Consider the following 15,767-nt stretch of genomic DNA (forward strand, 5'->3'; position numbering starts at 1 on the left):
TGTTACAAAATATGTTTTGAGATGCAAACATTGAGTTGACAGTTGAAATATATTCCTAGAAGCCAAATAATGTTGACAATAACCCCATTTTTTCCCCCAGATTTCAGTTTGGAAAACCATGTAGTTTCAATAACTATGAGTGAGACACTCTAGAGCCAGCAGAAATCAAGATATTTATCAATTTTTTCCAAAAATATTCCTTAGAGTTTACATATTCCAAAACAGTATTTTAGGCAAAGTGATCTATGTGGGTCAGTCTCAATCAATAAGGATTTCCCAAAGTGACTTTTCCTATACAAATATCCATTATACCAACAGTCTTCTCATGGCCCCAATAACTTCTTTATTCCTCAGGCTGTAGATAAATGGGTTCAGAAGAGGTGTGATGATGGTGTAAAAGACCGCCACTGCCTTACCCTGTTCTGGGGAATGCCAGGAGTGTGGCCTTGTGTAGGTGGAGAGTCCAGTCACATAGAACAGGCTTGCCACAGTCAGGTGAGAGAAACAAGTGGAGACAGCCTTTGTCTGTCCTTTACCTGAGCTCATCTGGAACACCACAGTAAGTACACGGGCATAGGATGCTAGAATGGCCATGAATGGTAGCAACAGAATAATAAGCCCACTCAGGAGGATTGTATGCTCATACTGGGAAGTATCCTGACACACAAGTGGTAGTAGAGATGGAACTTCACAGAAAAAGTGGTTAACAATCCGAGACCTACAAAATGAAAGTTGAAATACATACAATGCATGTACTAAAGCATTGATAGAACGACTGGCCCATGCGCATGTGACCATGAATGAACAGATCTTCTTGTTCATGAGTACAGGATAGCGTAAAGGGTGACAGATGGCTACATATCGATCATAGGACATGAAACCAAGGAGAAAGGCTTCAGTTCCACCAAGGGCCAAGAATACAATTGCCTGAATCTCACAGCCTAAAAATGTAATGGTCTTACTGTTTGTCAGGAAGTTAGTGGTCATCCTGGGCACTGTGGTAGAGATATACACCATGTCGATAAAGGAGAGCTGACTGAGTAGAAAGTGCATTGGAGTGTGGAGTCTGGTGTCTAACTGAATGAGAAGGACCAGTATGAAATTCCCCATCAGAGCCACTGAAAAGAGAATTACAATGACAACAAAGAGGAAGTGTCCATTTGACCGTATTGGAAAGGACCAGAAAGTATAAAATCTGTTTCTACACTTTGATTTCCCATCTACATAGTTTAAATGGAAACATCAGAGCAGGTCACATCCCTAGATTCCATGGCAGACCTTTAAGAGAAAAGAAAATGATTATTATTACATGCCTTTTATTGCCTCCATACCATTTTCCCAGCCAAGTGAATTATCCAGAGCATACACTTCTTTTATTTTTTTCTTTAAATGAGGGGAAAACAAAATTATCTCATTACATAACGTTCAGAGAGTAAGTCCTGTATGATCAGAGCTTAGTCAAAATCTTTACACACTGGGCGCCTGGGTGGATCAGTTGGTTAAGCGACTGCCTTCGGCTCAGGTCATGATCCTGGAGTCCCGGGATCGAGTCCCACAGCGGGCTTCCTGCTCAGCAGGGAGTCAGCTTCTTCTCCCTCTGACCCTCTTCCCTCTCGTGCTTTCTATCTCTCATTCTCTCTCTCTCTCTCTCAAATAAATAAATAAAATCTTTAAAAAAAATCTTTACACACTACACACCTTTTAGAGAATCTATGGTTTCTCAATTAATTTCCCTTAGCCCTCACTTTTTTCTTTTAATCATCAGATGTATTAATCCTAATCAATTCCCCAATTAATTTATGACAGAATTAAAAGTACTTTTAATTTCTATGTAGTTTTTTTAAATATATGTTTCCTTATTTTCTTTTCTTTTGGATAAGTACAGAATTCTGAGGTCTTTGCTAAGCATATACAAGATTCTTTATTCAACATTCCTTCCATCTCTGATTCCAAGATAATACCGTGATGAACCACTGAATGCTGTAAAAACATCTCCATAATGTTAAATCACTCAACTTTAGTCTATAACAGCTATAACATATTATAAATACAAAAAAATTCAATAATTACACAACACTTAGGCCTTTTTAAAGCATATACAAGGTTATCTAATCAGGTTCTTTGCCTATTCTGATTCTAAAAGAAAATACTATGCTAAGTATTAAAAACATTGAATGCTGTAAAAAACCTTTCCATAAAATTCAAGAAGTGAATTTTAAGCTATTCAACCTGTAATGGTTTATAAATAAAAAATATTTTACCTGAATGATGAGGAAAATGTGCTAAAATAATGCAGAGATTAGAAACCACTAAAAGACATCATGCATCTTCTCTCCCCAAAAGAAAATCCCTTACATCCAGAATCCTCCTCCACATCCAGAAGTATTTTCTACATACAGTTAAAATTCCCCGTGAGGGGTTCAATTCACTTTATTTTCTTTATTTAAATTCAATTAGCCAACATATAGTACATCATTAGTTTCAGATAAGGACTGAGTGCTTTTATGATATTATGTTCACTAATGTAATTTAAAAATTACAATTCCCAATCCTAAATAACTCTGGTGCATTAAGCAATGGCTTGGAAATTCAATATGTGCAAAGCAATTAATAATTACACTATCTTAAATTGTGTTGAATCCAAAACCAGAACCTTTGGCAAGAGAGAAGTATCAATATTAAAATTTAGATTTATCATGGTAGATTTGAGAACAAATTAAACATGAGATCCATAAACTGAAAGTCAAAAATTTATACCTAAAAATATTTATCAAATTCACAATTATATTTGTAGTTATTCTCATCATAATAATACTTCTGATTTTTATCATAGTTGACATGTATTTCCAAATTATTATTCTCCAACTCTCCCTGGATATTAAATTATACTTTATTAAAATCTTTAATGTCCATTTATTTAAGGCAAAAATGTCAGCTAAATCATATCAGCAGATAGAAACTGAAGAAATGAGTAGCAATGAAAGCCAAGCATATAGAAACTATGTTATCTCCTTCATATTTTTAGGCAGTAATAAGGTAAATGTCAAAATGAAATTATTAATACAAACCAGGATTTGTTTGAAGCCATACAATTTACGTAATACTTTATTGTAATAGAACTGCATAAAATTCTCACCATTTATTTTTATTTTCTGAAATCCTGTACGTATTTTACACACTTTTATTATTTCAAAAATATTGTTGGAAATTGCAAAATGTTAAGCTTTAAATAAGAAAGAATACACATGTTCACTATCCCAATCAAGAATACAAGGATATTCCAGGGTCATGCTCTCTTAAGTAGGAGATACGCACTGCTATCAAACTCGGGTCGTATCTCACTGTGGAGGTCACTCCACCCCCTTTGTCCTTGTAAACCTGTGATGATTCAAATTTAATATGAGCAAACAAATCTCAAATACTTACCTCTATGTTCTTTTTACAGATCATTTAAGAAATATGTTAATTGCATAGCCATCTCAGAAATAGTCCCAATTGAAAATATGCACACGTATGTAAGAGTATTCACGCCACATGATCATCAAAATGAAATGTATTTCCTTAAATAGATGTCTGAGACCAATTGCAAGTTTTCTTTTTTAAATGTAAGTTGCATTAAACTCATCAAGGCCCTGTAATTTCTTTTGACTTACTTCAGAGGACTCAGAAGAGTAAACACCCATTTGATGTGTATGATTGTTACTGTGAAGACTTCTTTCACCAAACCATGCCTATGAATCTAAAGAAAAAGATGTTAATGTAAAATACTGTTTTCTTCTAGATGATAACACATATCAATTGTCTTTAATTTTATAAAACAAGTAATCTAAATGCCATTTCCTTTTGAGACATATAGCCCCTTATATACAGCTGTATCTCATTCTTCTAGAGTTTTATTCTTAAAATAAAACATTGAAAAAAGAATGAAAGATATATCTGTAATAGGCACCCGGGTGGCTCAGATGGTTAAGCATCTGCCTTCAGCTCAGGTCATGATCCCAGTTTCCTGGGATCGAGTCACGCATCGGGTTCCCTGCTCCTTGGGAACCTGCTTCTCCCTCTGCCTCTCTCTCTCTGCCTCTCATGAATAAATAAATAAAATCTTAAACAAAAACATATATCTGCAATAGTACATATAGAAAGAATCCTAACAATCTACATGAGGGTAGTAATTACAAAGTTGCAGCCATTCCTTCTTTAATAAAAACTTTAATAAACTTACAGTATTTCCTGATCATATATATATTTATGGAGGCAGAACCACGTATATTCTAAATAATAAAGCTATTGAATGTGGCATATCTGCATAATAAAAAAAAGATTCCAAGAGAAATGCAAAAATGTTTGTCTCTAAGTTGAGACACATTTTACAAAATGTTAATGTACTATGAGTGTTTAAGTTTATTGGTGATGTGTTTGCCTTTGAAAATAACTCTTCAATCATTTAGCATAATACAATCAGTGGAAAATATAATTTAAAGATACGCATTCATTATCTTCTTATATAAGATTTTTAACCTTTTAAGGCAAATGGGCTGACTGCCTAATCATGTTGGAGACTCATATTTTGTTTCCAACAGCCCTTTTGGGAAAACTTGGTCTCCAGTCCACAATTAAGCACATTATATACATCGCAGCTGATGCTTTTTTAGAGCTGATGTCAGTGTTCCAAAAGAAAATAAAATTGAGTTCCAGGCAAAAGCTCAAATATTTTTGCTGAAATGAAAATAAATCACCAGATTTATCTGATAGGGTTTCAAGAACTATTATTTCACTGTACTTTACCTTTAAAATATTCGTATGAATTTGGTGTCCACATAATAACCAACTGATATATAGTTTATTTTTGTGTACACATTAGGTAAGAATTTCTGAGGAATTTTATGACACAAGGGATGTCTAGTTAAGCAGAGCATTTTCTTTGATATAGCAATCTGATGAATATTAACATGGTTATGAAAGTAAGACTCAGGTTTCCAAAATTCCAAAAGGAGTAAATTGTGTCCAAGCTCACAGAGAGTAATTTAATTATTATTATTATTATTATTATTATCATTTAATTTACTTATTTAACAGAGATAGCAGGAGAGGGATCACAAGCAGGGGGAGCGTGAGAGGGAGAAGCAGTCTCAGGGAGCCCTATGCTGAGCTCAATCCCAGGACACTGGGATCAGGATCCCAGTCTAGGCAGATCCTCAACAACTGAGCCACCCAGGCACCCCTGAGAGTAATTTAAATAATAGCATGGTGTTCACCTTATCTTTCTCTATAGCAATATTTATTTTATTATTTCATTAATAGAAATTAAAATGAGGTTGGAATTTAACCTTTCGACCTCCTAGTTTTATTGGATGCAATATGGCAAACCCTTGTGCTCAGATATAATAAAAAAGAAAAGAAAAGAGTTTGTGATAACTTGAAAGTCAAGCTAATGTAGTTTAGGGTTCAAAGAAAACATACACAGCCCTACTTTACCCTTTCCTTATTTTAAATGTAAGATTTTCAGTGAGTTATTTTTAAAATGAGGGCATATCTTCTATCCTCATTTCCCCCAATTATTTTTGCATGTAAAATTTTGTTGAGAATATTGACCCTTACTTCCCTATAAAATAACTTAGTTGTGGAAAGGCTTTCTCCACAAAGAAAATGTCCACAACAAATCATTTCATCTGCCCTCAGAGGAAAAAATAGGAATTATGTAATTCAGATCTCAGATTTTAAATAAAGTTTGAGTCTCATAAGTAATCAACACTTACATGAAGGTTAGTCATTGGTGGAAATAATTTAAGACTGTCATGGGACAAAACTATAATTTTAGTAACCTGATAAGTACAGTCTTGGGTACTTACCTTTAGAAAAAATATGTTCAATTAAGATACAACCTTTGAAGGGCTTTTGCAAGAGAGAAGCCCTAAAGCTGACTTCTTTACTACCTTCAAGATAATTCAACATCTAAATTTAGGTCTAATTTTCTTAGTAATGGTGGTATTTTTTACTTTTATTATTTGCACTTGACATTGTTTGAGAAAAATATTTTAAGTGTATTTTAACCAACAAAAGTAAATTACTTCTGATAGTTAATAATAGGTCAGAATCCCCTTCGAACAAAACAAAACAACAAAACCTCCTTGTGTTATAAAAATGTGTGTATGCCCTTAGTTTTCCAACATTTAGCAAGAGAATCAAAGTGGAATGTGGTGATAGAATGGAGCTAGGGGAGAATGGCTTACTTTCATAAATAGGATAATCAGAATTGCTGTTTGTTTTCTTTATTCTGAAGTTTACTCCTAGTTTTCTATTGTGAATGGTGATGGTACATAGAGCTGAGGATGATTCGGGGTACTTAAATTAGTAAATACAGGCAACTAATGTCATGTTATGTTAACTAATTGGATTTACTGGTTTTATTTATTTATTTATTTATTTATTTATTTATTTATTTATTATATGGTTTTATTTAAAATTTAGGTAGTAGTCGCTATCTAACATAAATGAAAAGAGGAATATTCTAGAGCAGTTGATATCAGGGAGCACGGAATTTTATACTTTTACAGGTTCTTGCAGTATTTTGGAAATGGCACCTACAGACTTTATTCAGTCTTCCTTTATTTTAAATTCCATTTTTTAATTTAAATTCAATTAGCCAACATATAGTACATCATTCATTTCAGATGTAGTGTTCAATAATTCATCAGTTGCCTGTAACACCCAGTGCTCATCACATCATGTGCCTTCCTTAATGCCCATCATTCAGTTGCCCCATTCCCCCAACCACCTCTGCTCCCGCAACCCTCAGTTTGTTTCTCAGAGTCACGAATCTCTCAGGATTTGTCTCCCTCTCTGATTTCTTCCCATTCGGTGTACCCTCCCTTCCCTTTCAATCCTCTGCACTATTCCTTATGTTCCACAGATGAGTGAAACCATATGATAATTGTCTTTATCTTCTTGGCTTATTTCACTTAGCATAATACCCTCCAGTTCCATCCATGTCGATGTAAATGGTATATATTCATCCTTTCTGATGGCTGAGTAATATTCCATTGTGTATATTAACCACATCTTCTTTATCCATTCATCTGTTGAAGAACATATCTGTTCCTTCTGCAGTTTGGCTATTTTGGATATTGATACAATGAATTGGGGTGCAGGTGCCCCTTTGTTTCACTACATCTGTATCTTTGGGGTAAATACCCAGTAGTGCAATTGCTGGGTCTACAGTAGCTCTATTTTTAACTTCTTGAGGGACATCCATACCATTTTTCATAGTGGCTTTACCAGCTTGCATTCCAATCAACAGTGTTAAGAGGTTTCCTCTTTCTCCTCATACTCACCAACATTTGTTGTTTGTTGTCTTTTTAATTTTAACCATTCTGATCGGTGTACAGTGTATCCCATTGTGGTATTTCCCTAATGACAAGTGGTGTGGAGCATTTTTTCATGTGTCTGTTGGCCACTTAGATGTCTTCTTCAAAAAAAAATGTCTCTTCATGTCTTCTGCCCTTTTCTTGACAGGGTTATTTGTTTTTTGGGTGTTGAGTTTGATAAATTCTTTATAGATCTTGGATACCAGCCCTTTATCTGGTATGTCATTTACAAATATGTTCTCCCATTCCACAGGTTGCATTTTAGTTTCAAAGTGGCTGCACCAACTTGCATTCCCACCAACAGTGTAAGAGGGTTCCCCTTTCTCCACAACCTCTCCAACATTTGTTGTTTCTTGCCCTGTCCATTTTTGCCATTCTAACTGGTGTAAGGTGGTATCTCAATGCGGTTTTGATTTGAATTTCCCTGATGGCTAATGATGATGAATTTTGGTGAGAATTTTTGCATCCATGTTCATCAAGGATATCGGTCTGTCATTCTCCTTTCTAATGGGGCCTGTGTCTGGTTTGGGGATGAAGGTAATGGTGGCCTCAAAACAAGTTTGGAAGTGTTCCTTCCATTTCTATTTTTTGGAACATTTTCAGAAGGATAGGTATTAATTCTTCTTTCAATGTTTGGTAGAATTCCCCTGGGAAGCCATCTGGCCTTGGCCTTTTGTTTGTTTGGGAGATTTTTGATGACTGCTTCAATTTCCTTAGTGGTTATAGGTCTGTTCAGGTTTTCTATTTCTTCCTGGTTCAGTTTTGGTAGTTGATACATCTCTAGGAATGCATCCATTTCTTTCAGATTATCTAATTTCCTGGCATAGTGTTGCTCATAATATGTTCTTATAATTGTTTGTATTTCTTTGGTGATGATCATGATCTCTCCTCTTTCATTCATGATTTTTCTTTTTAATAAGTCTGGCCAGGGGTTTATCAATCTTGTTAATTCTTTCAAAGAACCAGCTTAGTTTTGTTGATCTGTTCTAAGTTCTTTTGCTTTCTATTTCATTGATTTCTGCTCTGATCTTTCTAATTTCTCTTCTCCTGCTGGGTTTAGGCTTTGTTTACTGTTCTTTCTCCAGCTTCTTTAGGTGTAGGCTTAGTTTGTGTATTTGAGAACTTTTTGTTTCTTGAGAAAGGCATTTATTGTTCTATACTCTCCTCTTAGGGCCGGCTTTGCAGCATCCTAAAGATTTTGAACAGTTGTGTTTTCATTTTCATTGGTTTCCATGAATTTTTTTATTTCATCTTTAATTTCCTGGTTGACCCATTCATTCTTTAGTAGGATGGTCTTTAGACTCCACGTATTTGAGTTCTTTCCCACTTTCCTCTTGTGATTGAGTTTCAAAGCACTGTGGTCCGAAAATATGCAGGGAGTGATCACAATCGTGTGGTACCATTTAAGACCTTATTTATGACCTAGGATGTGATCTATTCTGTAGAATGTTCCATGGGCACTAAAGAAGAATGTGTATTCTGTTGCTTTGGGATGGAATGTTCTGAATATGACTGTGAAGTCCATTTGGTCCAGTATGTCATTTAAAGTCTTTATTTCCTTGTTGATCTTTTGCCTCGATGATCTGTCCATTTCCATGAGGGGGGTGTTAAAGTCCCCCACTATTATTGTATTGTTGTCGATGTGTTTCTTTGATTTGTTCTTAATTGGCTTATATAATTTTCTGCTCCCGGTGTTAGGGGCATAGATATTTACAATTGATAGATCTTCTTGTTGGATAGACCCTCTAAGTAGGATATAGTGTCCTTCCTCATCTCTAATTACAGTCTTTGGTTTAAAATCTAATTTGTCTGATATAAGGAGTGCCACCCCAGCTCTCTTTTGGTGCCATTAGCATGGTAAATGGTTTTCCACCCCCTCACTTTCAATGTGGGGGTGTCTTGGGGTCTAAAATAAGTCTCTTGCAGACAGCATATTGATGGGTCTTGTTTTTTTATCCAATCTGATACCCTATGTCTTTTGATTGGGGCATTCAGCCCATTTACATTCAGGGTAACTATTGAAAGATATGAATTTAGTGCCATTGTATTGCCTGTAAGGTGACTGTGACTGTATATTGTCTGTGTTCTTTTCTGGTCTATATTGCTTTTAGGCTCTCTCTTTGCTTAGAGGACCCCTTTCAATATTTCTTGGAGGGCTGGTTTCGTGTTTGCAAATTCCTTTTTTTTGTTTGTTTGTCCTGGAAGCTTTTGATCTCTCCTTCTATTTTCAAAGACAGCCTAACTGGATGTAGTATATAGTATAGATATTTTTTTATATAGATATTTTATTGCTCTGAATATATCATGCCAGTCCTTTCTGGCCTGCCAGGTCTCTGTGGATAGGTCTGTTGCCAATCTAATGTTTCTACCATTATAGGTTACATATCTCTTCTCCCGAGCTGCTTTCAGGATTTTCTCTTTGTCTCTGAGACTCATAAGTTTTACTATTAGATGTCAGGGTGTTTACCTATTTTTATTGATTTTGAGAGGGGTTCTCTGTGCCTCCTGGATTTTGATGCCTGTTTCCTTCCCCAGATTGGGGAAGTTCTCTGTTACAATTTGCTCCAATATAACTTCTGACACTCTCTCCTTTATTCTTCTTCTGGGATCCCAATTATTCTAATGTTGTTTTGTCTGCTGGTATCACTCATCTCTCGAATTCTGCCTTCATGATCAGGTAGTTGTTTTTCTCTCTTTTCCTCAGCTTCTTTATTTTCCATCATTGGGTCTTCTATATCACTAATGGTCTCTCTGCCTCATTTCTCCTAGCAGTTAGAGCCTCCATTTTTTATTGCACCTCATTCATAGCCTTCTTGATTTCAACTTTGTTAGATTTTAGTTCTTTTATTTCTCCAGAAAGGGTTTCTCTAATAATTTCCATGCTTTTTTCAAGCCCAGCTGGTGTTTTAAAATTATCATTTTGAAATCTAGTTCCAACATCGTTCTAATGTCAATATTGTTTAGGTCCCTGGCAGTCGCCTGTTTTTATTGTTGAGGTGATTTTTTTTTCCATCTTGTCATTTTGTCCAGAGGAGAATAGATGAATGAGAGAACAAAATGCTAACAGGGTAACAACGTTCCCAGAAAATATACACTAAACAAATGAGAAAAGACCTGAAACTGGGGGAAAGGAAAGGGAACAAAAGAAAAAAGAAAAAGATAAAAATAAAAGAAAACAAAAAAGCAGAATATGATCAAATATGATCAGGCTGGTGCATAGATCAGTGCCACACGCTAGACTTTGGGCGTATTTTGGTCATTTAGAAGAAAGTCCCTCCCAAAATTTTAAAGGAAGAAAAACTTATATACGTACAAAAATAAGGGTTAATATGATGAAGGGATGGAATACGACAGTAAAGGTGAAAATTACAAAAGATTTTATAAAAGGAATTGATAAGAAGTTGGTTGAAAAAAGAAAGAAGAGGATTTAAAAAAAGGGAGAGAATGCGATCAGTCAGGAGTGTAGAACAGAACCATACACTAGATATTTAGGGTATATTTTGATCTGTTAGAAGAAACTGTATCTCAAAATTTTAACGATAGAACTATATATATATATATATATATATACACATAAATACCAGAAATAAGGTTAACTACTATGAAGCGATAGAATATGACTCTAAAAATGAAAAATAAAAAATATTTTTTTAAAAAGGGATTGATAAGATGTTGGTTTAAAAAGGGAAAAAGAAAAATTAAAAAAAAAGAAAAGAAAGGACAGTTAAAAAAATTAACTTTGAAAGACTAAAGAATCATGGAAAAAAGCCATGAATTCTATGTGCAGTATTCCCCTAGTGTTAGAGTTCTGCTGTTCTCCTTGATCGATAAACTTGGTCTTGGCTTGCTGGCTGTTCTTGCTGACCTTCTGGGGGAGGGGCATGTTGCCATGGTTCCCAAATGTCTTTGCCGGAGGTGGAATTGCCCTGCCCTTGCTTGTCAGGCTAAGTAATCTGCTCGGGTTTGCTCCCGGGAGCTTTTGTTCCCTGCAAGCTCTCGGTACAGCTTTGGAGGACCATGGTGAAAATGGTGGCCTCCCAATCTCTGCGCAGGAGGAGCTGAGAACTTGGGACCCCACTCCTCAGTGCATCCCCAGAGAAAAACAGTCAATCACTTCCATCTCCCGGGTCTCCGTCTGCACTCCGTGCTCACTGGCGTGTGACCCTGCGTTTCTATCTCTGGCACATGACCCGGTGTGGTCTCCAAACGCAGGAGATGCTTGTGCTGTCTAATAAATAAATAAATCTTTGGGGGAAAAATGATATTTTAGTTACTATTTCTATATATAAATACGTTCTCCTTATTTATTTCTCATTACTGCTACTATTACCTCTGTCAAGATATATTTAGGACCATATGTTTATAGGAAATATTGAGCATTTTTAGAAAATGGATTCAAGAAGATAATTAGAATTGTTAAGAAAATATCCTGCGTGGCGCCTGGGTGGCTCAGTCGGTTGAGCGACTGCCTTCGGCTCAGGTCATGATCCTGGAGTCCCGGGATGGAGTCCTACATCTGGCCCCCTGCTCAGTGGGCAGTCTGCTCATCCCTCTGAGCCTCCCCCATCTCATGCTCTCTCTCGCACACTCTCTCTCAAATAAGTAAATAAAATCTTAAAAAAAAGAAAACATCTTGCAATAAAATTTTTTTCATTTTTTCCTGTATTCTGTTTATGCTGTTTGAATATGGTGAACCATATGTATAATTTTGAAGAACATTTTTTTGATAATATTAACTCCATTATTATTTTTGTTTATGTATTTTTAAAATGACAATAAGCATACACGTATTCTTGTATATTAATCCTTGAGTTCTCCTATCTTCTCAAAACGAAGTTTTTCATGTTTTGTTGTTGTGTTTTTGTTTTTGCTTTGTTTTTTGTTTTTACTCTGGTACATTGCTTTCTTCAGGTTGTCTTTAAAACTTTGACTTAATCTTTTTTATCAGATATAAATATATATGAGTATATAGTTATATATATATATATTTGCAAGAGCCTTTCATTTTATCTGACATATACTTTTATTTATCTAATGGTATTTGTATTGTGAATTAATAACATTTCACACTTCTTTGAACATACGAAACCGACTAAAGAAAATTTTCTGCGTTTTCCCGAACATTTTGGCTCCTATTTTTTTGTGTTAGTGAGAGTGTGTGACTATGTCTGTGTGTGTGTGCACATATGTATGCATATTCCTGTTTCATGTGGGAGACTTCCTAAAACTCTGGTATCATTTGGATCTAAAATAATATTTAAGACTAAAATGCTACATACTGTGTAGAGCTTGTTCACTTATGATGTCAGTGACAAATTCCTCCTCACACCTCCATGAGAGTCTTGGGGTACCATTTCCCTTTTTTCCACGTAAGTGACTGATCATTCCTTTATCTAAGTTCATTTTTTCAAAGGGCCTGAAATATTTTCTCTCTCATTGTGCTTTTTGTCACCTGTTCTATTTTGACTTATATATATTCTTTATCATCATGATATTTGGTTTTTAAGAGGGAGAAATGACAAATAAATGTGATTAATTCTCACACTGATCTAGAATTAGAAAGTTGTATATAAAAGATTTCATTCATATGTGGAATTTAAGAACCAAAACAAATGATCGTAAGGCCAAAAAAGACAGAGAGAGAGGCAAACCAAGAAACAGATCTTTTTTTTTAAAGATTTTATTTATTTATTTGAGAGAGAGAGAGAATGAGAGATAGACAGCATGAGAGGGGGGAGGGTCAGGGGGAGAAGCCGACTCCCTGCTGAGCAGGGAGCCCGATGTGGGACTCGATCCCAGGACTCCGGGATCATGACCTGAGCCAAAGGCAGTTGCTTAACCATCTGAGCCACCCAGGCGCCCCGAGAAACAGATCTTAATTATACAGAACAAAGGGATAGTAACCAGATGGGAGGTGGATGGGGGATGGGTGAAGTAGGGGATGGGGATTAAGAGTGCACCTATTCTGATGAACATGGGGTGCTGTATGGATGACGGGAATCACTAAGCTGTACCCTTGAGACTAATATTACACTGTATGTTAAATAACCAGAATTCATACAAAAATTTTTAAAAAGAAAATAAGTGTAAAATGAGTAAGACAAAATACCGTACAGGAGTGTGTATTGTATAAGTGTTAGAGAAGCAGAGAGACATAAAACAAATGCTATTTTGAAGAACTCTGGCAGATTTGTGAAACCTACCATGAGTATGGTGTATAGATATTTAGTTGAAGGGTATCCCTGAACTGTATCATTCAGAAACTGGTTGAGAAGAAGAGAATGATTTTATCTAAATAGTACTAGACAATAAGACAATTCAGTCATGGGTGATATATGCAATTAATGAATTATTGAACACTGCATCAAAAACTAATGATGTACTCTACAGTGGCTAACTGAACATAATAAAAAAGATTCATTCATGATTTCAGAACAGAAGAAAGCAATAATTTTACCTGAATTCAGGGACGTTTGATTACATGTTATTGTGTAAATAGGACTCAAGAAGGAAATATTGCTCCAAAAGAAGGTGTTAGGTTGCTGCAGCTTTAGAAGTAAGTCTTAGATACGAAAGAAAAATGATCCTTTATGGGTCATAAATATTTATTCTTAAATATATAATATATATTTACATTGATTTTCTATGCAAATATTTTGAATAAACATCTGATTTGGCAATACTTGTGTTTGTGTACAGTAGTAAAGCATACTTATCCTAATGAATTCTTAACAAATATACAAATTTTTTTTTAAATGACTTTAAAGATTTCTTAGAAAAGGTATAGGCTACTAATACTTGCATCCTCATTTTAATCTCTGGTTCAAAAAGTAAATTGTTTTTGTTGTCATTGTTGTTGTTTTCTAAAATAGAAAAGTTCAGTTCTTCACCTAGGAGTTGTAAGATTTTCAATAATACAGTCTGACTAAAGTGATAAATTCAAAAGATCCTCTTGTTCCATACTTGACTTACTTTTCTGTCTGCTTTTAGGAAAATCCTATCAATGCCTCATGGAAAATTATAAGCAAACATCAATGATTTCATCTGTTTGGGGTTGTTCCCACCAACACGAATTAGCCTGTTCCTCTTTATTATAATTGTTGTTATTTTTCTAATGGCTCTATTTGGCACCCGACCCATGATTCTCCTCATCTTCCTAGACACCCGCCTCCACACACCCACGTATTTCTTCCTCAGTCAGCTCTCTCCCATTGACCTGAGCTACATCTCCACAATTGTTCCCAAGATGGCTTCGGATTATCTCTCTGGAAACAAGTCTCTCTCCTTCACTGGGTGTGGGACTCAGAGCTGCTTCTTCTTGACTTTAGCAGGTGCAGAAGTATTGCTCCTGACATCTATGGCCTATGACCGTTATGTGGCTATTTGCTTTCCTCTCCACGCTCCCGATCGTATGAACAAAAGAGTGTGTGTTCTAATGATAACAGGATCTTGGATAACGGGCTTGGCCAACTCCTGTGCCCACACGGTCTATGCCTTCCGTATCCCCTATTGTCAACCCAGGGCCATCCACCATTTCTGCGTGATGTCCCCGCCATCTTGACCCTGGCCGCGTGGCCACCTGGGCTTATGAGTGCACAGTGTTTGGGAGCACCAATCTCTTCCTTGTGTTTCCTTTCATTGGCATCACATGTTCCTACGGACGGGTCCTCCTTCCAATCTGCCGCATGCAGTCAACAGAGGGGAGGAAGAAGACCTATCCAACCTGCAGCAGCCACCTCACTGTGGTCACTTTATACTTTGCACCCTTTGCTTACACTTATCTATGCCCAAGGTCCTTCCGATCTCCCACAGAGGACAAGGTCCTGGCTGTCTTCTACACCGTCCTGACCCCAGTGTTCAACCCCATCATCTACAGCCTGAGAAACAAGGAGGTGATGGGGACCCTGAGAAGAGTGATTCAGAGAATCTGCTTTGTGAAAATATAGACACGTTTTTTGCATATGTACCAAACATTGATTATAAGTCCATTCCTCAGTTTGCAGTAAATAAAATATTATTTTATGCTTAGAGTGGAAAGACTAAAATCAGAAGAGAGGACAATTACTCAGTGCGCCTGCGTGGCTCAGATGGTTAGGCGTGTGCCTTTGGCTCAGGTCATGATCCCAGGGTCCTGGGATCCAGCCCCACATCAGGTTCCTGCCTCAGCAGGGAGCCTGCTTCTTCATCTCCCTCTGCCTCCTCCCCTGCTCATGCGCTCTCTCTCTGTATCTCTGTCTCAGATGAAAAAATGAAAATATGTATTAAAAAAAGAAGAAGAAGAAAATCACTCGTGTCTGGACAAAATTGTCTTGCAAATGTATCTGTATTTATGAGCCTTTTTTTTTTCTTTACGGTGCTTTTCCTCATAAGTTTCAAATGCACTCTTTTTTGCTAATATGTTTT

The 15,767-nt window shown here is 36.2% G+C and overlaps 2 pseudogenes; one reads left to right on the plus strand and one right to left on the minus strand.

Annotated features, from left to right (window-relative positions):
• Window positions 1–306: 306 nt before the first annotated feature.
• On the minus strand, window positions 307–1,226 carry LOC114203010 (olfactory receptor 2AK2-like; annotated as a pseudogene).
• A 13,148-nt stretch (window positions 1,227–14,374) lies between these two features.
• Window positions 14,375–15,310, plus strand: LOC148164271 (olfactory receptor 2L5-like; annotated as a pseudogene).
• The last annotated feature ends 457 nt before the right edge of the window (window positions 15,311–15,767 follow it).

The sequence above is a fragment of the Eumetopias jubatus genome, unplaced genomic scaffold, assembly GCF_037043125.1.
Source record: "Eumetopias jubatus isolate StellerSeaLion01/CBP00866 unplaced genomic scaffold, mEumJub1_p1.0 scaffold_5, whole genome shotgun sequence".
Taxonomy (NCBI): domain Eukaryota; kingdom Metazoa; phylum Chordata; class Mammalia; order Carnivora; family Otariidae; genus Eumetopias; species Eumetopias jubatus.